Raw genomic sequence first — 26,201 nt, 5'->3', positions numbered from 1 at the left:
GGCAATTTCTTAGACATATACCAAATACTAAAATTAATTCAGGATCAAATAGATCATCTAAACAGACCTATAATCCCTAAAGAAATAGAAGGGGTCATAGAAAGCCTTCCGACCAAAAAAAGCACAGGACCAGATGGTTCTAGTGCAGAAGTTTATCAGACCTTCAAAGAAGACTTAACACCAATACTCTTCAAACTATTCCACCAAATAGAAACAGAAGGAACACTACCCAACTCCTTCTACAAAGCCACAACTATGCTGATACCAAAACCACACGAATATCCAACTAAGAAAGAAAATTTCAGGCTCATTTCCCTTATGAATATTGATGCACAAATACTCAATAAAATTCTTGCCAACTGAATCCAAGAACACATCAAAACAATCATCTACCATGATCAAGTAGGCTTCATCCCAGGGATGCAGGGATGGTTCAATATACAGAAATCCATCAATGCTATCCACTACATAAACAAACTGAAAGAAAAAAAAACACATGATCATTTCATTAGATGCTGAAAAATGATTTGACAAAATTCAGCATTCTTTCATGCTAAAAGTCTTGGAAAGGACAGGAATTCAAGGCCCATATCTAAACATAGTAAAAGCAATATACAGCAAACCAGTATCCAACATCAAATTAAATGGAGAGAAACTTGAAGCAATCCCACTAAAATCAAGGACTAGACAAGACTGCCCCTCTCTACATATCTTTTCTTTTTTTTTAATTTTTTTTATTCGATATAATTCTGCATATTTTTTCAATATAGTTCTTGAAGTCCTAGCTAGAGCAATTAGACAACATAAGGAGGTCAAAGGGGTACAAATTGGAAAGGAAGAAGTCTAACTATCACTATTTGCAGATGATATGATAGTATATATAAGTGATCCAAAAAACTCTACCAGAGAAGTCCTACAACTGATAAACAACTTTAGCAAAGTGGCTGGATACAAAATCAACTCAAGCAAATCAGTAGCCTTCCTATACTCAAAGGATAAGCAGACTTAGAAAGAAATTAGGGAAATGACACCCTTCACAATAGTCACAAACAGCATAAAGTAGCTTGGGGTGACTCTAACCAAACAAGTGAAAGACCTATATGACAAGAACTTCAGATTTCTGAAGAAGGAAATTGAAGAAGACCTCAGAAAATGGAAAAATCTTCCATGCTCGTTGATTGGCAGGATTAATATAATTAAAATGGCCATCTTGCCAAAAGCGATCTACAGATTCATTTCAATCCCCATCAAAATCCCAACTCAGTTTTTCATAGAGTAGAAAGAGCAACTCTCAAATTCATCTGGAATAACAAAAAAACCCAGGATAGCTAAAACTATTCTCAACAGTAAAAGAACTTCTGGGGCAATCAGTATCCCAGATCTCAAACATTACTACAGAGCAATAGGGATAAAAACTGCATGGTATTGATCCAATGTCAGGCAAGCAGATCAATGAAATAGGATTGAAGACCCAGAAATGAACCCACACACCTATGGTCTCTTGATCTTCCACAAAGGAGCTGAAACCATCTAGTGGAAAAAAAAAAGATAGCATTTTCAACAAATGATGCTGGATCAATTGGAGGTCAGCATGTAGAAGAATGTAAATCAATCCATTTTTATCTCCTTGTACTATGCACAACTCCAAGTGGATCAAGGACCTCCACATAAAACCTGACACACTGAAACTAATAGAAAAGAAACTGGGAAAGACCCTTGAGGACATGGGCACAGGGGGAAAGTTCCTGAAAAGAACACCAATGGTTTATGCTCTAAGATCAAGAATTGACAAATTGGACCTCATAAAACAAGTTTCTGTAAGGCAAAGGACATTGTCAAAAGGACAAAACGTCAACCAACAGATTGGGAAGGATCTTCACCAACCCTAAATCTGACAGAGGGCTAATATCTAATATATACAAAGAACTCAAGAAGGTAGAACCTAGAGAACCAAATAACCCTATTAAAAAGTGGGGTACAGAGCTAAACAAAGAATTTTCAAATGAAGAACTTTGGATGGTTGAGAAGCACCTTAAGAAATGTTCAACATCATTAATCATTAGGGAAATGCAAATCAAAACAACCCTGAGATTTCACCTCACACCAGTCAGAATGGCTAAGGTCAAAATCTCAGGAGACAGTAGGTGTTGGTGAGGATGTGGAGAAAGAGGAACACACCTCCACTGCTGGTTGGATTGCAAGATGATGCAACCACTTTGTAAATCAGTCTGACGGTTTCTCAGAATTCTGGGCATGACACTTCTGGAAGACCCTGCTATACCACTCCTGGGCATATACCCAGAGGATTCCCTTGCATGCAATAAGGACCTATGCTCCACTATGTTCATAGCAGCCTTATTTGTAGTATCTAGAAGCTGGAAAGAGCCCAGGTTTCCCTCAATGCAGGAAAAGATTTAAAAAATGTGCTATATTTACACAATGGAGTCCTATTCAGCCATTAGAAACAATGAATTCATTCAATTCTTAGACAAATGGATGGAGCTGGAGAACATCATACTAAGTGAGGTAACCCAGTCCCAAAAGATCAATCATGGTATGCACTCACTGATAAGTGGATATTAGCCTAGGAACTTTGAATACCTAAGACATAATCCACATATTAAATGATGTCCAAAAAGAATGGAGGAATGGCCCCTGGTTCTGGAAAGACTCAGTGCAGCAGTATAGGGAATACCAGAACAGGCAAGTGGGAAGGGGTACATAGGGGAACAGGGGGAGGGAAGAGGGCTTATAGGACTTTTAGGGAGTGGGGAGCCAAAAAAGGGGAAATCATTTGAAATGTAAATAAAGAATATATCGAATAAAATAAAATAAAGTGTAGAAATAGGAGAACTTTAGTTGCCAACCTAGTTCCAAATTCAATGAGAGTTCCTTTTTTGTGTTTGTTTGTTTGTTCTTGTTTTTAGAGTTGGCAATATTTAAATTTTATAGTATGTAGAGCTATTAACAGTTAGTATGTCTATATAAAATGCAAAGTAATTTAAAAGCTTTACCAAAGCAATGGAAAATGTAGATATAATATTAGCATAAATATTACTGTGGTAAAATTTTTGTTATTAAAATTTTCTTATAATACTTCTAAAATCTTATTTTACTTTATTATGGGATATTCCATTAAATTCAAGAGGATTACTAAAATTTGAGGACAAAGTATTTGATTATAGCATTCTGCCTATTTTATAGTCTTTATCATTTTTGAGAGGAAAGAGTTTATTTCATCTTATATCTTACAGTACACTATGAATGGTAGTCAGGATTGAAAATCAAACATAAACTTGAAGGAAGATATTGAAGAAGAAGTGATGAAGGAATAGAATTACTGTCTTGTGCAGACTGATTTCTTATTCCAACTGTTCAGGGATGGCACTTGCAATAGTAAATCGTCAGCCAAGATAATACTTAATGATCTTTTGCTTACTAGTCATTCTGATGGAGACATTTTCTCTACTGAAGTTTCCTTTTTCAGTTTGGCTCATCTTAGACTATATTTGATAAAGAAAGAAAGACAGACAGACAGAAAGAAAGAAAGAAAGAAAGAAAGAAAGAAAGAAAGAAAGAAAGAAAGAAAGAAAGAATTTTCTCAAAGAACCAGCTCCTGGTTTTGTTGATTCTTTGTATAGTTTTTTTTTTTTTTTTTTTTTTTTTTTTTTCTACTTGGTGGATTTCATCCCTGAGTTTGATTATTTCCTGCAATCTACTCCTCTTCAGGGTATTTGCCTCCTATTGTTCTAGAGTTTTCAGGCCTGCTGTTAAACTGCTAGTGTATGCTCTCTCCAGTTTCCTTTGGAGGCAGTCAGAGCTATGAGTTTTCTTCTTAGCATTGCTTTCATTGTCTCCCATAAGTTTGGGTATATTGTGCTTCATTTTCATTAAATTCTAAAAAATATCTAATTTCTTCCTTTATTTCTTCCTTGACCAACATATCATTGAGTAGGACATTGCTCAGCTTTCATGTTTATGTGGGATTTCTGTTGTTTTTGTTGTTATTGAAGACAAGCCTTAGTCTGTAGTGATCTGATAGGATGCATCGGATTATTTCTATCTACTTGAATCAGTTGACAATGGTTTTGTGACCAATTAAATAGTCAGTTTTGGAGAAGATACCATATGGTGCTGAGCAGAAGGTATATTCTTTTGTTTTAGGATAAAATGTTTTATATATACCTGTTAAAACCATTTTGTCCATCACTTCTCTTAGTTTTACTGTATCTCTGTTTAGTTTGTTTTTCCCTGATCTGTCCATTGCTGAGAGTGGGGTGTTGAAGTCTCCCACTATTTTTGTATGGGGTGCAATGTGTGCTTTGAGCTTTAGTAAAGTATATTTATGAATGTGGGTGTCCTTGCATTTGGAGCATATATGTTCAGAATTGAGAGTTCATGGTAGATTTTTCCTTTCATGAGTATGAAGTGCCCTTCCTTATCTTTTTTTATTAGTTTTGGCTGTCTCTGTCTGTGGTTTGTCCCTCCTGCAAGACTGTGTAGCAGTACTCCTGGAAGACCAAATCTCTTCTGTTGGTATTTGGGTATGGAGCACTGTGGCACAGGATATCACTTTGCCAATCAGCTCAAGTTTCTGGGGAAGGCAAAAAACTGTGGCATACCACCAGAATATTTTTGGTGCCTTTTTCTCTATGGAGTCCTGAAAAATGCAGTTCAATTATCCAATATAAGATGGACCAATATGTATGTCATTAGCAAAGAATCTTTCATCACGTGTCCTTTCACAAGCTTGCTTTAGCAGAACCTCCTTTCACCTGTGTCCACTTCAGAAATATGCTCCTTCACATGTTTGCCTCAGGAAAATACCATCCCACACAACTTACTTTCAAAGAACCCTTAAGTTTCCACTTCATATAATTATACATATTTGTAAATTTTGTATATTTTGCTTTATAGTTTATGAAATTTAGAAGTATAGTGAGTAATTTGAAACAATTTTGAAAAGCAAGAAAAAACATATCATGCTTATCACCTTATTTATGATACTCAATTTCATATTTGAATTTCCAATACAAATAAAAATACTAACACAAACAACCACATCAATACAAATAAACATAGTGACTGTATCAGTTCTGCTCCTCTAGAAAACCTTAATACCAACATGCATACAAATAATTAAAACAAAAAATTAGCATATGTGTTCAAAATGTGGAAATGTGGCAAAATATTTCTAAGGTCCTTTCTTCTCACATAATCTAACGATGGGATTTATTGTAATTTTTGCCTTCATACATTAGAATGACTTTCTACACCAAAGAAGTATGCAAATATTTGTGTAAGTATTTGTAGAAAAGCCTGTACTCATTCTCCCTGCTACATAGAAACAGTTCTATGTTATGCATTTTAGGCATTGATTAGTTACTGACTGAACATAAGAGAAAAATGATGAATAATGACTGCAGAAATAACTGTGAAATGAAAACTCCAAACAATCTCATATACACACATGCAATTTCTCATCCTTATTAATACATATTGGGCCAAATATTTCATTCTTGTGCCCTAGACTCTTCTCTTGACTCAAATAAATGCTGCATTCCACAGATGTAAAAGGAGAGATTTCAAGGTTCCAGAGCCTGACTTTTCAGGTGAAGAAAATGTCTTTTCCTTCAGATGATTTTTGAGTAGAAACCAGTTAAATTGAAATGACATTTTAAAATTTTAAATTAGTCATAGAATATCTAATATTTGCAGTTCATTTCTTTGTGGTGCATGTTGCTTATAACATCAGAGATCTGTTTTTATTTGAAGAAATCCTATTTTTAAAGAAGGAAATTTTGTCAAGATAAATGTTTATTTGTATTGGCAATTAACACATGAAATTGATCATCAGAAGCAAGTTGATAGACATGGTGTCATGCTTATTTGTTTTAGATTTTTCAAAATAATTTCAATTATTAATTATACTTATAAATTTTGTGAAATTATAAAAATATAAGAATATGTACTTTTTGGTGTGTGTGTTAGGGTTAGGGTTAGAGTTATGGTAAGGGTGCTATTCCAGTGTTATTTTTTATTATTTCTTAACTGTCTGTCTGTCTGCTATCCTCCCCCCCCCCCGTGTGTGTGTGTGTGTGCGCACGCGTGCGCACATGTGTCCATATATGTGTGCACGTGTGCATATATGTGTGTGTGTATATGCAAAAGCAGATGCTGGAAAATCCTGGAAGTGTATTTTGAGTCTTTTGTAGCTGAAATTATAAGTAGGTTGCTGTGAATTACCCCATGGATGGAGGAAAGCAAATTTCACTCCTCTGGAAGAGTAATATTCATTCTTAACAGTCTTAAGACCTAAGCTACCCAGGTTATAATGGTTTAAATATTATGACACAGGTTTCTAATTTCATTCTTCTACATGTATATGCCAATCTTCCCCATCCTATTTATTAGAAATGTTGGCTTCCTCCAATGTGTGCTCCAGCACTTTTGACAAAAGTCTCTGGGCTGTGTATTCATAGCTTGCCTCTCCATGTGGCTCATAGTTCTGCTTATATGTTTATATATTCCAGTGCTGAACAATTTTATCATAGCTTTATAGTATGATTTGAGGTAAAGCAACAGTTTTTTCTCTATTTCATTTATCTACTTACTTATTCAAGTCTCTGCCTCCCAATGCTGGATCACAGACAATCTGTACCAATCCCAGCCTCCTTGTTGTCTTCATTCAAGAGGTTGCTTAGGTATTCGGTGATGTATTTGTGTGCACATTACATATAATGATAGGTCTGCCTTTTCTAGTTCCATGATGTGTGTTGTTAGTATTTTGGTGAGATTCCATTGAAGACGTAGCTCACCCATATTATATAGACAAATTGACCACATTGATCCTTCCAGCCAATAAACATACAACTGCTAGCTTTTTGTAGCCTCTTCAATGCCTTACATCATTTTCAAATTTCCATTATAGTAAACTTTAACTTCTTTGATTTAATTTATTCCTTCATTAAAATTTTTATAGCTTTCATATTGGATTGCTTTGTCAATTCCTGTTGCAGATCATTAGCTATTGCTGTTGGGCAAGTACTCCCTTAACACTTTCCCTTCCCTCAATATTACCAACATAGCCTTTCCTGATATCTAATTTCTTTGAAGGAAAGCTGCCAAAATTTTTTCTTTGGTTTCCAGACCCCAAAATATGTCAGGATAGAATTAGACAATTCATAAAGCATTGATTCACTGCCTTCCTAATGCTTCTACCCTTTAGTATAGCACCTCAAGTTGTGTGACCTTCAATCATAAAATCTGTTATTACTTCATAACTGTAATTTTGCTATTGTTATGAATCATAATGTAAATATGTGATATGTAGGACATTTGACATACAGCCAGCGTAGGGGTTGCTGCTCACAGGTTGAAAACCCTCACTAGTCTAAAGAAATGAGTTATTAATTACAGATTTGCCTTTTAAAAATCAGTCTTGTGGAGGTTGGCAGGGGAATGTGTAAGAGTACACATAATAGGGGTTGGTGGGGGCTTGTATCACATATGTATACACATATGGGGTTTGTGTCAGATTGCACACATGGGGTTGGAAGCTGTATCACAGGGCACGTATAGGTCAGATTATAATCACAAGCATTGATTCTCACCTCTCAGATTGTTCAGGGCATCATCTCTTATCATTTTTCACTAAGAATACCAGGCTATTTGTGCCTTGAGTTTCTAAGTTTTCTTGTGCTTTGTGTAGTAATGGTTGGTTTGGGTCTCATTATGTAGACGAGACTATTCTTGAACTTATAGAGATCTATCTATTTGGGTCTACAAGTACTGGGATTGAAGGTATGAGCTTCAGTACCCAGCATCCTCTTTACCTCATACTTTCATCTACTAAAACCTCACCAAGCATAAGAGACCCATTTCTAATCCATGTCTTCAGTTCTGGTCCAACGTTCATGTCTCTTAAGTTTGTCATGGCTTCTATTTCCCTAGAATGTGAAAGACAAATTTTCTAACATAAAAGTAGAGGTAAATGGAAGGCTACTTCTATCTTTTAAAATTTGTTTACATCCAAAATGCTGCTCCCATACTAGCCCTTCCCTTTCAGAGTACCTTTTGCCATATCCCTCCCCCTCTCCTTCAAGAACGGTGGGCCTCCTCCTGATCTCCCGCTACCCTAGCACATCAAGTCTCTGCCAGAATAGGGCATCCTCTTCCACTGAGGCTAGATAGGGCAGCCATGAAGATTGAGCTACCTGTCTGCGACATATGTGCCTGGGGCCTCATTTAAGCCCATGTATATTCTTTGGTTTGTGGCTCATATTTGGAAACCTTCCAGGGTCCATATTTTTTGACTCTGTTGGTTTTCCTGTAGAGTTCCCATCTACTTCTGGGCCTTTGAACCTTCCTCCAACTTTTACATAGTTGTCCCTAACCTCCTTCTAAGTTTAATATTTGTAGGTACTTGTTTCAGTTTCCTTCTGCTGCTGGTTATAGCCCCTTATAAGACAGTTATTTTAGTCTTTTGTCTGCAAGCGTCACAGAGTATCATTGATAATATCAAGGATTGGTGCTTGCCCATGGGATAGGTTTTGAGCTGCACCAGCTATTGGCTATCCTTTCCTTCATTCTCGACTCCAACCCTACATTTCTTTTAAATGGGAAAAATTTGGGGTTGAATGGTTAATGGGTAGATTGGTGTCCCTATCATTCCAGTGGCAGTTCTGCCTGGATACAGGAGGTGGCCTCTTAAGTTTCCATGTTCCTACTGTTAGGCACCTTGGTTAAGTTTACATGCATTGACTCATGGAAACATCCCCTATCCCAGGTCTCTGGGACTACCTAGAAATTCTCCTCTCACACCAATTCCCATGCAGCATCAGATTTTCATTTATTCTTCTGCCCCACTGGGCTTCTTTCCTGTCTTTCCCACAAGTGAACCTGCCTAGCCATTGCCATCTCGCTCATCTCTCCCTCTCCCATCCCCAGTTTGGTTCCTCCCTCTACCTCCTATGACTATTATGTTTTTCCTTCTTAGTGTAGTTTAAAATCCTTGCTTGAGCCTTCCTTCTCATGTAACTTCTTTGGGTCTGTGGGTTGTATCATGAATATTCTGTATTTGATGGCTGATATCCTCTTATCAGTGAGTACAAACAGTGCATATGCTTTCGGTTTGAGGATACCTCACTCAAGATGATATTTTCTACTTCCATCCATTTGCCTGAAAAGTGCATGAAATCCTTTTTTTTCTTTCTTTTTCTTTTTTTTTATATTTTTTTATTTACATTTCAAATGATTTCCCCTTTTCTGGACCCCCACTCCCTGAAAGTCCCATCAGTCCCCTTCCCTCCCCCTGTTTTCCCACCCAACCCTTCCCACTTGCCTGTTCTGATTTTGCTCTATACTGCTTCACGGAGTCTTTTCAGAACAAGGGGCCACTCCTCCATTCTTCTTGTACCTCATTTGATGTGTGGATTATGTTTTGGGTATTCCAGTTTTCTAGGTTAATATCCACTTATTAGTGAGTGCATACCATGATTCACCTTTTGAGTCTGGGTAACCTCACTTAGTATGATGTTCTCTAGCTCCATCCATTTGCCTAAGAATTTCATGAATTCATTGTTTCTTTTTTTTTTATTCGATATAATTTATTTACATTTCAAATGATTTCCCCTTTTCTAGCCCACCCACTCCCCAAAAGTCCCGTAAGCCCCCTTCTCTTCCCGGGTCCTCCCACCCACCCCTTCCCACTTCCCTGTTCTGGTTTTGCCGAATACTGTTTCACTGAGTCTTTCCAGAACTAGGGGCCACTCCTCCTTTCTTCTTGTACCTCATTTGATGTGTGGATTATGTTTTGGGTATTCCAGTTTTCTAGGTTAATATCCACTTATTAGTGAGTGCATACCATAATTCATCTTTTGAGTCTGGGTTACCTCACTTAGTATGATGTTCTCTAGCTCCATCCATTTGCCTAAGAATTTCATGAATTCATTGTTTCTAATGGCTGAATAGTACTCCATTGTGTAGATATACCACATTTTTTGCATCCACTCTTCTGTTGAGGGATACCTGGGTTCTTTCCAGCATCTGGCAATTATAAATAGGGCTGGTATGAACATAGTAGAGCATGTATCCTTATTACATGGTGGGGAATCCTCTGGATATATGACCAGGAGTGGTATAGCAGGATCTTCTGGAAGTGAGGTGCCCAGTTTTCGGAGGAACCGCCAGACTGATTTCCAGAGTGGTTGTACCAACTTGCAACCCCATCAGCAGTGGAGGAGTGTTCCTCTTTCTCCACATCCTCTCCAACACCTGCTGTCTCCTGAATTTTTAATCTTAGCCATTCTGACTGGTGTAAGATGAAATCTTAGGGTTGTTTTGATTTGCATTTCCCTAATGACTAATGAAGTTGAGCATTTTTTAAGATGCTTCTCTGCCATCCGAAGTTCTTCAGGTGAGAATTCTTTGTTTAACTCTGTACCCCATTTTTTAATAGGGTTGTTCGGTTTTCTGGAGTCTAACTTCTTGAGTTCTTTATATATATTGGATATTAGCCCTCTATCTGATGTAGGATTGGTGAAGATCTTTTCCCAATTTGTTGGTTGCCGATCTGTCCTCTTGATGGCGTCCTTTGCCTTACAGAAACTCTGAAACCTTATGAGGTCCCATTTGTCAATTCTTGCTCTTAGAGCATACGCTATTGGTGTTCTGTTCAGAAACTTTCTCCCTGTACCGATGTCCTCAAGGGTCTTCCCCAGTTTCTTTTCTATTAGCTTAAGAGTGTCTGGCTTTATGTGGAGGTCCTTGATCCATTTGGATTTGAGCTTAGTACAAGGAGACAAGGATGGATCAATTTGCATTCTTCTGCATGCTGACCTCCAGTTGAACCAGCACCATTTGTTGAAAAGGCTATCTTTTTTCCATTGGATGTTTTCAACCTCTTTGTCGAGGATCAAGTGGCCATAGGTGTGTGGGTTCATTTCTGGATCTTCAATCCTGTTCCATTGATCCTCCTGCCTGTCATTGTACCAATACCATGCAGTTTTTAACACTATTGCTCTGTAGTATTGCTTGAGGTCAGGGATACTGATTCCCCCAGATTTTCTTTTGTTGCTGAGAATAGTTTTAGCTATCCTGGGTTTTTTGTTGTTCCAGATGAATTTGATAATTGCTCTTTCTAACTCTGTGAAGAATTGAGTTGGGATTTTGATGGGTATTGCATTGAATCTGTATAGTGCTTTAGGCAAAATGGCCATTTTAACTATATTGATTCTACCGATCCATGAGCATGGGAGGTTTTCCCATTTTTTGAGGTCTTCTTCCATTTCCTTCTTCAGAGTCTTGAAGTTCTTGTCATACAGATCTTTCACATGTTTGGTAAGAGTCACCCCAAGATACTTTATACTGTTTGTGGCTATTGTGAAGGGGGTCATTTCCCTAATTTCTTTCTCAGCCTGCTTATCCTTTGAGTATAGGAAGGCCACTGATTTGCTGGAGTTGATTTTATAACCTGCCACTTTGCTGAAGTTGTTTATCAGCTGTAGGAGCTCTCTAGTGGAGTTCTTTGGGTCACTTAGGTAGACGATCATGTCGTCTGCAAATAATGATAGTTTGACTTCTTCCTTTCCAATTTGTATCCCTTTGACCTCCTTATGTTGTCGAATTGCCCGAGCTAGTACCTCAAGTACAATATTGAAAAGATAAGGAGAAAGGCGGCAGCCTTGTCTGGTCCCTGATTTCAGTGGGATTGCTTCAAGTTTCTCTCCATTTAGTTTGATGCTGGCTACCGGTTTGCTGTATATTGCTTTTACTATGTTTAGGTATGGGCCTTGAATTCCTGTTCTCTCCAATACTTTAAGCATGAAGGGATGCTGAATTTTGTCAAATGCTTTTTCAGCATCCAATGAAATGACCATGTGGTTTTGTTCTTCGAGTTTTTTTATGTAGTGGATTGTATTGATGGATTTCCGTATATTGAACCAACCCTGCATTCCCGGGATAAAGCCTACTTGATCATGGAGGATGATCGTTTTGATGTGTTCTTGGATTCGGTTAGCAAGAATTTTATTGAGTATTTTTGCGTCTATGTTCATAAGGGAAATTGTTCTGAAGTTCTCTTTCTTTGTTGGATCTTTTTGTGGCTTTGGTATCAGCGTAATTGTGGCTTCGTAGAAGGAATTTGGTAGTGTTCCTTCTGTTTCTATTTTGTGGAATAGTTTGAAGAGTATTGGTGTTAACTCTTCTTTGAAGATCTGGTAGAATTCTGCACTGAAGCCATCTGGTCCTGTGCTTTTTTTGGTTGGAAGACTTTCTATGACTCCTTCTATTTCTTTAGGCATTATGGGATTGTTTAGATGGTCTAGTTGGTCCTGATTTAATTTTGGTATTTGGTATCTGTCAAGGAAATTGTCCATTTCCTCCAGATTCTCCAGTTGTGTTGAGTACAGTCTCTTGTAGTAGGATCTGATGATTTTTTGGATTTCCTCAGTTTCCGTTGTTATATCTCCCTTTTCATTTCTAAGTTTGTTAATTTGGATACTTTCTCTGTGCCCTTTGGTCAGTCTGGCTAAGGGTTTATCTATCTTGTTGATTTTCTCAAAGAACCAGCTCCTGGTTTTGTTGATTTTTTGTATGGTTCTCTTTGTTTCTACTTGATTGATTTCGGCCCTGAGTTTGATGATTTCCTTCCTTCTACTCCTCCTGGGCGAAATAGCTTCTTTTTGTTCTAGGGCTTTCAGGTGTGTCATTAAGCTGGTAATGTATGCTCTCTCCATTTTCTTTTTGGAGGCACTCAGGGCTATGAGTTTTCCTCTTAGCACTGCTTTCATTGTGTCCCATAGAATTGGGTATGTTGTGTTTTCATTTTCCTTATGTTCTAAAAAGTCTTTAATTTCTTTCTTTATTTCTTCCTTGACCAAGGTATCATTGAGTAATGTATTGTTCAGTTTCCACGTGTATGTGGGTTTTCTGTTGTTTCTGTTGCTATTGAAGATCACTTTTACTCCATAGTGATCAGATAGGAGGCATGGGATTAGTTCTATCTTCTTATATTTGTTGAGGTCTGTCTTGTGACCAATTATATGGTCGATTTTGGAGAAGGTACCATGAGGTGCTGAGAAAAAGGTATATTCTTTTGTTTTAGGATAGAATGTTCTATATATATCTGTTAAATCTAATTGGTCCAAAGCTTCAATTAGTTTCATTGTGTCCCTGTTTAGTTTCTGTTTTCCTGATCGGTCCATTGAGGAAAGTGCAGTGTTGAAGTCACCCACAATTATTGTGTTAGGTGCAATGTGTGTTTTTAGTTTTAATAAAGTTTCTTTTACGAAAGAGGGTGCCCTTGCATTTGGGGCATAGATGTTCAGGATTGACAGTTCTTCTTTTTGTATTTTTCCTTTGACCAGCAAGAAGTGTCCCTCAGGGTCCCTTTTGATGACTTTGGGTTGAAAGTCAATTTTATCTGATATTAAAATGGCTACTCCAGCTTGTTTCCTGAGACCATTTGCTTGTAATATTGTCTTCCAGCCTTTTACTCTAAGGTAGTGTTTGTCTTTGACCCTGATGTGTGTTTCCTGTAAGCAGCAAAATGTAGGGTCCTGTTTACGTATCCAGTCAGTTAGCCTGTGTCTTTTTATTGGGGCATTAAGTCCATTGATGTTAAGAGATATTAAGGAATAGTGATTGTTACTTCCTATCATTTTTGACGTTATTTTTTAAATTTGAATGCTTATCTTCTTTTGGGTTTGAAGAAAGGTTACTATCTTGCATTTTCCAGGGTGAAGTTTCCCTCCTTGCATTGGTGTTGTCCTCCTATTATCCTTTTTAGGGCCGGGTTTGTGGATAGATATTGGGTAAACTTGGTTTTGTCATGAAATATCTTAGTTTCTCCATCTATGGTGATTGAGAGTTTTACTGGATATAGTAGTTTTGGTTGGCATTTGTGTTCTCTTAGAGTCTGCATGAGATCTGCCCAGGACCTTCTAGCCTTCATAGTCTCAGGTGAAAAGTCTGCTGTGATTCTGATAGGTCTTCCTTTATATGTTACTTGGCCTTTTTCTCTTACTGCCTTTAGTATTCTTTCTTTGTTTAGAACATTTGGTGTTTTGATTATTATGTGACAGGAAGTATTTCTGTTCTGGTCCAGTCTGTTTGGAGTTCTGTAGGCTTCTTGTATATTCATGGGCATCTCTCTCTTTAGGTTAGGGAAGTTTTCTTCCATAATTTTATTGAAGATATTTGCTGGCCCTTTAAGTTGTAAATCTTCACTCTCATCTATGCCTATAATCCTTAGGTTTGGTCTTCTCATTGTGTCCTGGATTTCCTGGATATTTTGGGTTACAAGCATTTTGCATTTTGCATTTTCTTTAACTGTTGAGTCCATGGTTTCTATGGAATCTTCAGCATCTGAGATTCTTTCTTCTATCTCTTGTATTCTGTTGTTGATGTTTGCATCTCTGTCCCCCGATTTCTTCCCAAGGCTTTCTATCTCCAAAGTTGTCTCCCTTTGAGTTTTCTTAGTTGTTTCTACTTCTGATTTTAGATCCTGGATGGTTTTGCTTAGCTCCTTCACTTGCATGTTTGTGTTTTCCTGTAATTCTTTAAGAGATTTTTGTGTTTTCTCTTTCATGAGCTCAGCCTGTTGACCAAAGTTCTCCTGTATTTCTTTAAGAGATTTTTGTGTTTCGTCTTTCATGACCTCAGCCTGTTGAGCAAAGTTCTCCTGTATTTCTTTAAGTGTTTTTTGCATTTCCTCCTTGTTGGCTTTTGTATTCTCCTGGATTTCTTTCAATGATTTTTGTGTTTCCCTTGCAAGGGCTTCTACCTTTTGATCCATTGTCTCCTGAATTTCTTTATGTATGACCTTCATGTGTTCCTCTATCTTGTTGATTTTCTCAAAGAACCAGCTCCTGGTTTTGTTGATTTTTTGTTGGTTCTCTTTGTTTCTACTTGATTGATTTTGGCCCTGAGTTTGATGATTCCCTGCCTTCTACTCCTCCTGGGCGAAATAGCTTCTTTTTGTCCTAGGGCTTTCAGGTGTGTCATTAAGCTGGTAATGTATGCTCTCTCCATTTTCTTTTTGGAGGCACTCAGGGCTATGCGTTTTCCTCTTAGCACTGCTTTCATTGTGTCCCATAGATTTGGGTATGTTGTGTTTTCATTTTCATTGTGTTCTAAAAAGTCTTTAATTTCTTTCTTTATTTCTTCCTTGACCAAGATATCATTGAGTAGAGTATGGTTCAGTTTCCACGTGTATGTGGGTTTTCTGTTGTTTCAGTTGCTATTGAAGACCACTTTTACTCCATAGTGATCAGATAGGTCAGTGGTCGTTGGCACAGGGCCTAACTGGACCCTGTGTCGCCTTGGTTCCACTGCTGATGGCCCTTCAGCTGGACCAGCCACTGCTGCACTGCCGCCGCCGCCACTGCCAGAAGTCGAATTCATTGTTTCTAATGGCTGAATAGTACTCCATTGTGTAGATATACCACATTTTTTGCATCCACTCTTCTGTTGAGGGATACCTGGGTTCTTTCCAGCATCTGGCAATTATAAATAGGGCTGCTATGAACATAGTAGAGGATGTATCCTTATTACATGGTGGGGAATCCTTTGGGTATATGCCCAGGAGTGGTATAGCAGGATCTTCTGGAAGTGAGGTGCCCAGTTTTCAGAGGAACCGCCAGACTGATTTCCAGAGTGGTTGTACCAATTTGCAACTCCACCAGCAGTGGAGGAGTGTTCCTCTTTCTCCACACCCTCTCCAACACCTGCTGTCTCCTGAATTTTTAATCTTAAGCATTCTGACTGGTGTAAGATGAAATCTCAGGGTTGTTTTGATTTGTATTTCCCTAATGACTAATGAAGTTGAGCATTTTTTAAGGTGCTTCTCTGCCATCTTCAGGTGAGAATTCTTTGTTTAACTCTGTACCCCATTTTTAATAGGGTTGTTTGGTTTTCTGGAGTCTAACTTCTTGAGTTGTTTATATATATTGGATATTAGCCCTCTATCTGATGTAGGATTGGTGAAGATCTTTTCCCAATTTGTTGGTTGCCGATTTGTCCTCTTGATGGTGTCCTTTGCCTTACAGAAACTCTGTAATTTTATGAGGTCCCATTTGTCAATTCTTGCTCTTAGAGCATATGCTATTGGTGTTCTGTTCAGAAACTTTCTCCATGTACCGATGCATCCTTTCATGCTTAAAGTCTTGGAAAGAACAGGAATTCAAGGCCCATACCTAAACATAGTAAAAGCAATATACAGCAAACCGGTAGCCAGCATCAAACTAAATGGAGAGAAATTTGAAGCAATCCCACTAAAATCAGGGACTAGACAGGGCTGCCCCCTTTCTCCTTATCTTTTCAATATTGTACTTGAGGTACTAGCTCGGGCAATTTGACAACATAAGGAGATCAAAGGGATACAAATTGGAAAGGAAGAAGTCAAACTATCATTATTTACGGATGACATGATAGTCTACCTAAGTGACCCAAAAAACTCCACTAGAGAGCTCCTACAGCTGATAAACAACTTCAGCAAAGTGGCAGGTTATAAAATCAACTCCAGCAAATCAGTGGCCTTCCTATACTCAAAGGATAAGCAGGCTGAGAAAGAAATTAGGGAAATGACCCCCTTCACAATAGCCACAAACAGTATAAAGTATCTTGGGGTGACTCTTACCAAACATGTGAAAGATCTGTATGACAAGAACTTCAAGACTCTGAAGAAGGAAATGGAAGAAGACCTCAAAAAATGGGAAAACCTCCCATGCTCATGGATCGGTAGAATCAATATAGTTAAAATGGCCATTTTGCCAAAAGCACTATACAGATTCAATGCTATACCCATCAAAATCCCAACTCAATTCTTCACAGAGTTAGAAAGAGCAATTATCAAATTCATCTGGAATAACAAAAAACCCAGGATAGCTAAAACTATTCTCAGCAACAAAAGAAAGTCTGGGGGAATCAGTATCCCTTACCTCAAGCAATACTACAGAGCAATAGTGTTAAAAACTGCATGGTATTGGTACAGTGACAGGCAGGAGGATCAATGGAACAGGATTGAATATCCAGAAATAAACCCACACACCTATGGCCACTTGATCCTCGACAAAGAGGCTAAAAACATCCAATGGAAAAAAGATAGCCTTTTCAACAAATGGTGCTGGTTCAACTGGAGGTCAGCATGCAGAAGAATGCGAATTGATCCATCCTTGTCTCCTTGTACTAAGCTCAAATCCAATTGGATCATGGACCTCCACATAAAGCCAGACACTCTGAAGCTAAGAGAAAAGAAACTGGGGAAGACCCTTGAGGACATCGGTACAGGGAGAAATTTTCTGAACAGGACACCAATAGCATATGCTCTAAGATCAAGAATTGACAAATGGGACCTCATAAAATTACAAAGTTCCTTTTTTTTTCTAATGGTTATACAGTATTCCATGGGGTAAATGAACCACATTGTCAAAGATCAAGTATACATGAGTTTGTAAGTTAATTTATGGCTCTTCAGTTCTATTCAATTGATCCACATGCCTGTCACTGTACCAATTCTATGCAGTCTTTATCACTATTGCTCTGTAGTACAGCTTGAGGTTAAGGATGGTTGGTCCCCCCAGAAATTCTTTTATTGTTGGGAACAGTTTTCACTATCCTGGGTTTTTGTTATTCTAAATGAAATTGAGAATTACTCTTTTTAACTCTATGAAAAACTGATCGGGAATTTTGATTGGGTTTACACTGAATCTGTAGATTGCTTTCAGCAAGATAAACAATGTTACTATATTATTCATCGCAATTTGTGAGCATTGGAGATATTTCCATATTCTGAGGTCTTCTTCCATTTCTTCTTCACAGACTGCAAGTTCTTATCATACATATATTTTATTTGTTTGGTTAGAGTCACACCAAGATATTTTATTTTGTTCGTGAATATTGTAAAGAGTGTCATTTCCCTAATTTCTTTCTCAGCCCATTTATCCTTTAAGTATAGGAAGTCTACTGAATTGTTTGAGTTAATTGTGAATCCAGCTGCTTTGCTGAAGTTATTTATTGGCTGTAGGAGTTCTCTGGTGTAGTGGGTTTTTTTGGGGGGGGGGTCACTTCAATATGCTATCATATCATCTGCAAATAGTGATATTTTGAATTGTTTCTTTCCTACTTGTATCCCTTTTACCTCCTTTTGTTGTGTAATTGCTCTAGCTAGAACTTCGAGTACAATATTGGACATAGAGAGGAAGAGAGAGAGAGAGAGAGAGAGAGAGAGAGAGAGAGAGAGAGAGAGAGAGAGAGAGAGAGAGAGAGAGAGAAAGAGCAGCCTAGTCCCTGATTTCAGTAGGGTTGCCTCAAGTTTCTGTCCATTTAGTTTGATGTTTGCTACTCATTTGCTGTATATTGCTTTTACTATGTTTAGGTATGGGTCTTGAATTCCTTTTCTTTCCAAAATTGTAACACAAAGGGATGTTGAATTTTGTCAAATGCTTTTTCAGCATATAATGTAATGATCATGTGTTTTTTTTCTTTGAGTTTTATTTAATGTGGTGGATTACACTGATGTATTTTCATATTTTGATCCTTCCCTGCATCCCTTGGATGAAGTCTATGTGATCATTGTGAATGATCATCTTGATGTATTATTGGATTTAATTTGTGAGAATATTATTGAGTATTTTTCCATCGATATTCCTAATGGAAATTGGTCTAATGTATTAAGTCTATGTTGGTTTTTTGTCAGGTTTTTGGTATCAGTGTAACTGTGCCTTCATAGAACAAATTGGGTAGTGTTACTTCTGTTTTTATTTTGTGGAATAGTTTGAAGAGTACTGGTATTAGGTCTTCTTTGAAGGTCTGATAGAACTCTGCAATAAACCCATCTAGTCCTCGGCTTTTACGATTGGGAGTCTTTGAACGACTGCTTCTAAATTGTTAGGGGTTATAGTAAAATTTAAGTGGTTTATCTGATCCTGATTTAACTTTGGTATTTGGTATCTGTCTAGACAATTGACCATTTCATCCAGATTTTCCAGTTTTGTTGAATATAGGCTTTTGTAGTAGGATTTTTTTTTTAATTTCATCAAATTATCTTGTTATGTCTCTTTCTCATTTCTGATTTTGTTGATTTGCATACTGTCTCTGTGCACTCTTGTTAGTCTAGCTAAGGGTTTATCTATATTGTTGATTTTCTCAAAGAAGCGGTTGCCGGTATTGTTGATTCTTTGTGTAGTTCTTTTTTTTTTCTAATTGGTTGAATTCAGCCCTTGGTTTGATTATTTCCTGCCTACTACTCTTCTTGTATGTATTTGCTTCTTGTGTATATTTTGTTCTAGAACTTTCAGGTGTGCTGTCAAGATGATAATGTATGCTCTCTCCAGCTTACTTTTTGGAGGTACTCAGAGCTATATGTTTTTCTCTAAGCTTTGCTGTCATTGTATCCTATAACTTTGTGTAGGTTCATTTTCATTCAATTTTAAAGTTTTTAATTTTGTTCTTTATTTCTTCCTTGACCATGTCATCATTCAGTAGATCAGTAGATGTATCATTGCTCAGCTTCCATGTGTATGTGGGATTTCTGATGGTTTTGTTGCTCTTGAAGATCAGTCTTAATCCATAGTCATATTATAGGATGTATGGGATTATTTCTATCTTCTTATATCTGTTGGGGTCTGTTTTGTGAGTGATTTTATGATCAGTATTGGAGACTGTACCATGAGGTGCTGAGAAGAAGGTAAATTCTTCATATTTAGGATGAAATATTCTACAGATATCTGTTAAATCTATTTGGTCCATAACTTCTGTTAGATTCACTGTGTCTCTGTTTAGTTTGTATTTCCATGATTTGTTGATTGATAGTGGTGTGTTGAAGTTGCCCACTATTATTTTGTGAGGTGCAATTTTTGAGCTTTAGTAAGTGGATGCCCTTGCATTTGGAACATGGATGTTCAGAATTGAGAGTTCTTCTAGGTAGATTTTTTTATTTTTGATGAGTATGAAGTGCCTTTCCTTATCCTGTTTCATAACATTTGGTTGAACATCTATTTTATCTGATACTAGAATGGCTATTCCACCTTGTTTTTTGGGGAAATTTTTCTTGGAAAATTGTTTTCTATCCCTTTACTCTGAGCGAAACCAGAAGGCTCTTGTGATAATTTTATATCCAACTTCATTTTTGAAGTTGTTTATCGGCTATAGGAGTTTTCTGGCATAATTTTGGGGATTACTTCTGAAAATATATATCATCTGTGAAAAGTGATATCTTGACTTCTTCCTTTTCATTTTGTAATCCCTTAATGTCCTTTTGTAGTCTTATTTCTCAAACCAGAAATTTAAAAACTATACTGAATGAATAGGGAAGGAGTGGGTAGTGTTTTCTTTTTACTGATTTTAATGAAATTGCTTAAAGTTTCTCTCCATTTATTTTTATGTTGACTTTTTTCTTTTTATTATGTTTAGTTATATGCCTTCCATCCCCAATCTTTCAAAGATTTTAAATATGAAGCAGTATTGGATTTTTTCAAAGACTTTTTCAACATCTAATGAGTAATTCATATATTTTTTGTCTTTCCGTTAATTTATATAGTGAATTATGTTGTTGTATTTTCATAAATGAGTTATCTCTGTTTCTCTGGGATGAAGTCTACTTGATCATTGTGAATAATGTTTTTGATGTGTTCTTGGATTCAATTCACAATACAGTTTTTAATATTTTTTGCACAGATATCCATTAATGAAATTAGTCTGAAGTTCTCTTTCTTTATTGAATCTTTGGTAGTTTAGGTATCAGGGGTACTATGGCCTCATCATGGTCTATGTACTGTTCCTTTTGTTTCTATTCTGTAAAATAGTTTGAGGAGTATTGGCACTAGCTCTTCTTTGAATGCCTCATAGAATTCTACACCCAAACCACCTGGCTTTGTGCATTTTTTGGTTGTGAGACTTTTAATAATTGTTTCTTTTTCATTAGGGGTTATAGGGTTACAAGACTCTTCAGATAGTTTATCTTTTCTTGATTTAAATTTGATATGTGGCATCTGTCTGGAAATTTATCCACTCCATTTAGATTTTTCAGTGTCTGAAGTACAGGCTTTTAAAATAAAACTTAATGATTTCCTAGATTTTCTCAGTTTCTTTTTATTTTTTATTCTATATATTCTTTATTTACATTTCAAATAATGCCTCCTTTCCTGGATCCTCCCTCCCTGAAAGTTCCATAAGCCCTCTTCCTCCCAACTCCCTGTTCCCCAATCAATCCCTTCCCACTTCCCTGTCCTGGTATTCCCCTACACTGCTGCATTGAGTCTTTCCAGGACCAGGGACCTCTCCTTCCTTCTTCTTGGTCATCATTTGATATGTGATTTGTTTCTTGAATATTCTGAGCTTCTGTGCTAATATCCACATATCATTGAGTGCATACCATGTGTGTTCTTTTGTGATTGGGTTGACTCAGGATGACATTGTTATGTCTCATCTTTTCATTGCTGATTTTGGTAATTTAGATAGCTCTCTGTGCCTTTTAGTTAGTTTGGCTAAGGGTATATCTATATTTATTTTTCAAAGCACCATGTTTTTTGCTTTGCTTTGTTGATTCTTTGTATTGGTTATTTTTGTTCCTATTTGGTTGATTTCAACCCAGATTTTGACTATTTTCTGCCTCTATGCCTCTTGGACATGTTTGTTTCTTTTTGTTCTAGAGCTTTCAAATGTGCTGTTAAGTTGTTAGTGTGAAATCTCTCAACTTTCTTTATGACAACATTTAGAAAATGATGAATTTTCTTCTTTACATTGTATCAGGATCCATAATGGGACAAGCAAATATACTAGCATGTGATCATTCTGAAATGCCTGCTTTGAATTATTATATAATCTGCCACAGATGAGCTCCGATTCAGCAAGGCTGTGGGGGACTAATTTTAGTAAAGATTCCTGCTATGAATATGTTTTTCCTGTTATTATTATACATATATAATGATCAATAAGTAATAGCACACTACTCTAGAGCAGATCTCTGCAGATCCATGAAGATGTGCTGTCTTATAATGATGCTATGTAGACAAATAGATGACTTAAGTTTTAATGATGATCTTAAAAGAATTCCTAAAATTATATCTGTTAATATTAAGCTCTTTTATAATGATCCTTTTCTGATGGTCAAAACTGCAATGAGAACTCTGCCAGTCTCCCAAGTATCACAAGTTAATTGCTCTTAGTTGACAACCAGACTTTCTCCTACTCAGAGAGCATATTTCAATAGGTTGAAAACATTAAAAGGGGACTTATGATTTATTATAAGTGCTAGGACAGAAGATAATATATTGAATGGGTTCATCTCTACAAAACTTCACTTATAACTTAGTTATGGTTTTAAACTTTCTATAAACCTGTAGAGAAGACAAATAGTAGATAATTACACCTAATAGATATGCATGTAAACATTATCTGTTGTAATCTTCTATTTCAGTTTATGACTTGGTATTTTGTGTTAACTTGTGATAAACCTTATAACATGTGATCATGTATTTTGAAAGATGTATAAGTACTGAGGACAGAGAGATGAGAAGAGAATTAAAGTAGAAATTTTTCTCCTTCCACAGTTAGAGTAGAATTTTTGTCTTTCCCCTCTTAGAAGAATTTCTCCCTTTCTCCACTTAGGATCTTTCTCCTTTTCTCTCTTAGATAGCTTTCATAGGAAACTTTTTACAACTTAGTAATAAACTCATTAACCACTTCTCTAAGTGTCCCATTTTTCTCCCTGCAACTTCTGACTAGTAGGCTGAAATTTAGAGCCCAGTAGTTCCTGCAGAGACAGTAAAAGGGCAATTTACCAAATCTCTAGCAGTTTGAGGAAGAGGTGCTAAAAGACAGAAACTGCAGTTTCTGACCTCAGAGGATTATATAAGGCAGGTCAGCTACATTAGCATAGTAACATAGTCTTAGATAAATAAATTTTTTATTATACAGCAACCCTAAATTTTCCATAAGACCACGTATTACCCCAGAATTTCGTAAGACAGAGTCTTACACCCACTGACTCTCTTCCCCTCTCTCCTCTCTCAAGAAGAATCAAAACCAAAGAACACCTTTGCTGGGGCTGGCTCCTGGCAACATTGCTTTCATTGTATATCTAAGTTTGAATATGTTCTGCCTTCATTGTTGTTGATTTTTTTCAAGTCTTTAATTTCTTTCAACATTTCTTCCCTAAGGTATCATTACTAAAGTTTTTCAGTTTTCATGAGTATGTGGACGTTCTATTGTGTCTATTGTGTTGAAGTCCAGCCTTAATTTTAATTCATGGTGATTTGATGGGATGCAAGGGCTTATTTCAGCTTTCTTGCATCTGGTGAGGTTTGCTTTGTGCCTGATTTTATGGTAAATTTTGGAGAAGGTTCTGTGAGGTGCTGAGAAGAAGGTATATTCTTTGGTTTGGGGGTAAAAGGTTCTGTAGTTATTTCTTAAATCCATTTGTTTCATAACATCTGTTAACTTCTTTGTTTTTCTGTTTAATTTTCATTTTGATGAGCTGTCCATTGATGAGAGTGGAGTGTTGAAGTCCATACTTCATTTTTGGGAGTCCAATGTATGATTTGAGCTTTAGTAAAATTTTCTTGACAAATGTGGATGCTCTGGCATTTGGGACATGAATACTCAGAAGTGAGATGCCATTTTGGAGGCTTCATCCTTTGATGAACAGTATGCCTTTTGGTTGCAAGTTTATTTTATTAGATATTAGAATGGCTTGTTTCTTGGATCTGTTTGCTTGGAAAACTATTTTCTATCCCTTTACTCTTGGTTAGTATTTATTTTTGCTGCTCATGTGTATTTCTTTATAAAGCTTAGTGATGGATCCTGTTTAGGAATCTAGTCTTTTAGCCTGTGTCTTTCTCCTGGTGAGTTAAGACTGTTGATGTTGAGAAATATCAATGATTATTAGACATCTGTATAGGTTCTTCTAGCGTTTACCTTCTCTGGTGAGAAGTCAAGTGTAATTCTGATAAGTTTGTCTTCGTATGTTACTTGGGCCTTTCCCTTACAGCCTTTAATATCCTTTCTTTGTTCTGCATACTTAGTGATATTATGTGGCAGGAGGATTTCCTTTTGTATTCCAAACTATTTTTTGTTCTGTAAGCTTCTGGATTTATAACCATCTATTTCTTTAGGTTATGTAAGTTTTCTTCTATGATATTTTGACGATGTTTTCTGGCCCTTGGAACTGGAAAACCTCACTCTTTTGTATTCCTATTATTCTCAGGTTTGGTCTTTTCATTTTGTACTAAATTTTCCTGGATGTTTTTGGTTATTAACTTTTTAAACTTGGCATTTTCTTCAACCAATATATCAGTTCCTTCTGTGGTATCATCTATGCCTGAGATTCTCTCTTCCATCTATTGTATTCAATTGGTGATGTTTGTTTCTGTAGTTCCTGTTATCTTCTCTAGGTTTTCTATCTCTAGGGCTGACTCCATTTGTGTTTCCTTTATAGCTTCTATTTTCCTTCTCAGTCTTGGATCATTTTATTCATTCCTTTTGTCTGTTTCATTGTATTTTCTTATTTCTTGTTTCTTTGAATGACTTATTTTATTCCTCTTTAAGGACTTCTACCAATTACTGTTTTCCTGTATATTTTAGGGAATTACTCATATCCTCTTTTGAAAGGCCTCTATCAGTTTCATAAGATGGTATCTATGGTCACAGTTTTGCTCTTCAGGTATATTAGGATATTGAGGGCATGCATGTAGCCTGAGAGCTAGATTCTGTTGGTATGGTATTATATTCACTTCTATTGATTGCGTTCTTCTGCTAGCCTTTTGCCATCTAATTGTTTCTGGTATTGGTTGATGTGAATGTCCACTTCCTCCAATGCTACCATCTGAAGAGAGGAGTATTTTTCAAACTAAATGTGGCAGGTATTGTGTACCTTAAAAGACAGAAAAGATGAAAAATGAAAAGGATGCAAGTTTTTCTGTTATCCCTAAATGAGACATTTCTGGAGCACTGGGATGGTTCCTTCAAAACTACTCAGACTGTTATGTACCTGCAGCTGTGAGGTAATTTGGACTTACATGGTTCAGCTTTGATCAAGTAGACTGTAGAGAAAAAATATATAAACTTTTGGCAGTTCTATCTTGAACAAATAACTCAATCAGTAAAATACTCATGCAAGAGGACATGAATTCAAATTTCTAGTAACCACATGAATAGAAAGCTTGCATAGGTCCCATCAGGAATACTTTCCCTAGAATTGTGCCTAAGTTAGCGTTGGAGCAAGTGTGCTTTCCTCCCCAATAAAGAGTCCACAATATTGCATCCTTATCTTTGTCATTATTTTGTCACACACAATGGAGTTGACAATTTTCTGCATATTTTTATGAGATTCTTTGCATGCAAGGCATTTATAAGATGTGTAATGCTTTTAAGAATTAGAATTTTGCATTAAAATTTGACATTTGTTTATTGTGCACATGTGCATGCATGCTATAAGGAGAGAGCAGGTCACCAGGGATTTAGGTCATCAGTCTTGGTGCCAAGCACTTCTGCCTGCTCAGCTCTGCCACCAGTACTAGAATTTTAAAATATGTTGGAAGACAAGAATGAGAAAATGAGACTGCTTCAGACACTGTAAAAGAAACTGAAAAGCTGTATTGCTCAGTTTTGAATGGAACTAATGGTTTAGTGAAACAGACCCTGCCCATTCAATATAGAGGTCTTATGGTTCTTGTGCACGGAAATGAATGTTTTAGACAAGAAAATGATCTCTTTACTATTCTCCCTCACATTTGATGAATTAGCCATTGTTGAACTCTTGCATCAGGATCCTCTCTCAATTTAATTTTCAGCACTATTTGCAAGAAATTACTAGCACTGTCTTAGTAGCTAAAGAATTTTGAAAGCTCGACCTATGTCTGGGTTCCCAAGACTCTATTCAGAACATCCTGCTAAATAGAATCACAAATTATTTCACTAGTAGACTGAAGAAACTGACTAAAAGTCTACAAAATAAAGAAGGATACTCATGTCAGATATGTGGAATTGGTGTCATTGGTAGTCATAGAAACAGGTATAGTGGCTTGTACAACCCCTCATGTGGTAACTAGACCATAAGTATCTTCATTTTCCAATAGCTGATTTTTCTGCAGATAGTATTGTATTTTGTAGATTTGAGCCATTAATTTTTGAATTATCATACCAATTTCTATTTTTTACTGAACCTAGTTACAAATTACATGTGATTTTTTGTAAAAATTGAG

The sequence above is a fragment of the Apodemus sylvaticus genome, chromosome 12 (genome assembly GCF_947179515.1).
Source record: "Apodemus sylvaticus chromosome 12, mApoSyl1.1, whole genome shotgun sequence".
Lineage (NCBI taxonomy): Eukaryota > Metazoa > Chordata > Mammalia > Rodentia > Muridae > Apodemus > Apodemus sylvaticus.
Note: the sequence above shows the minus strand (reverse complement) of the source record.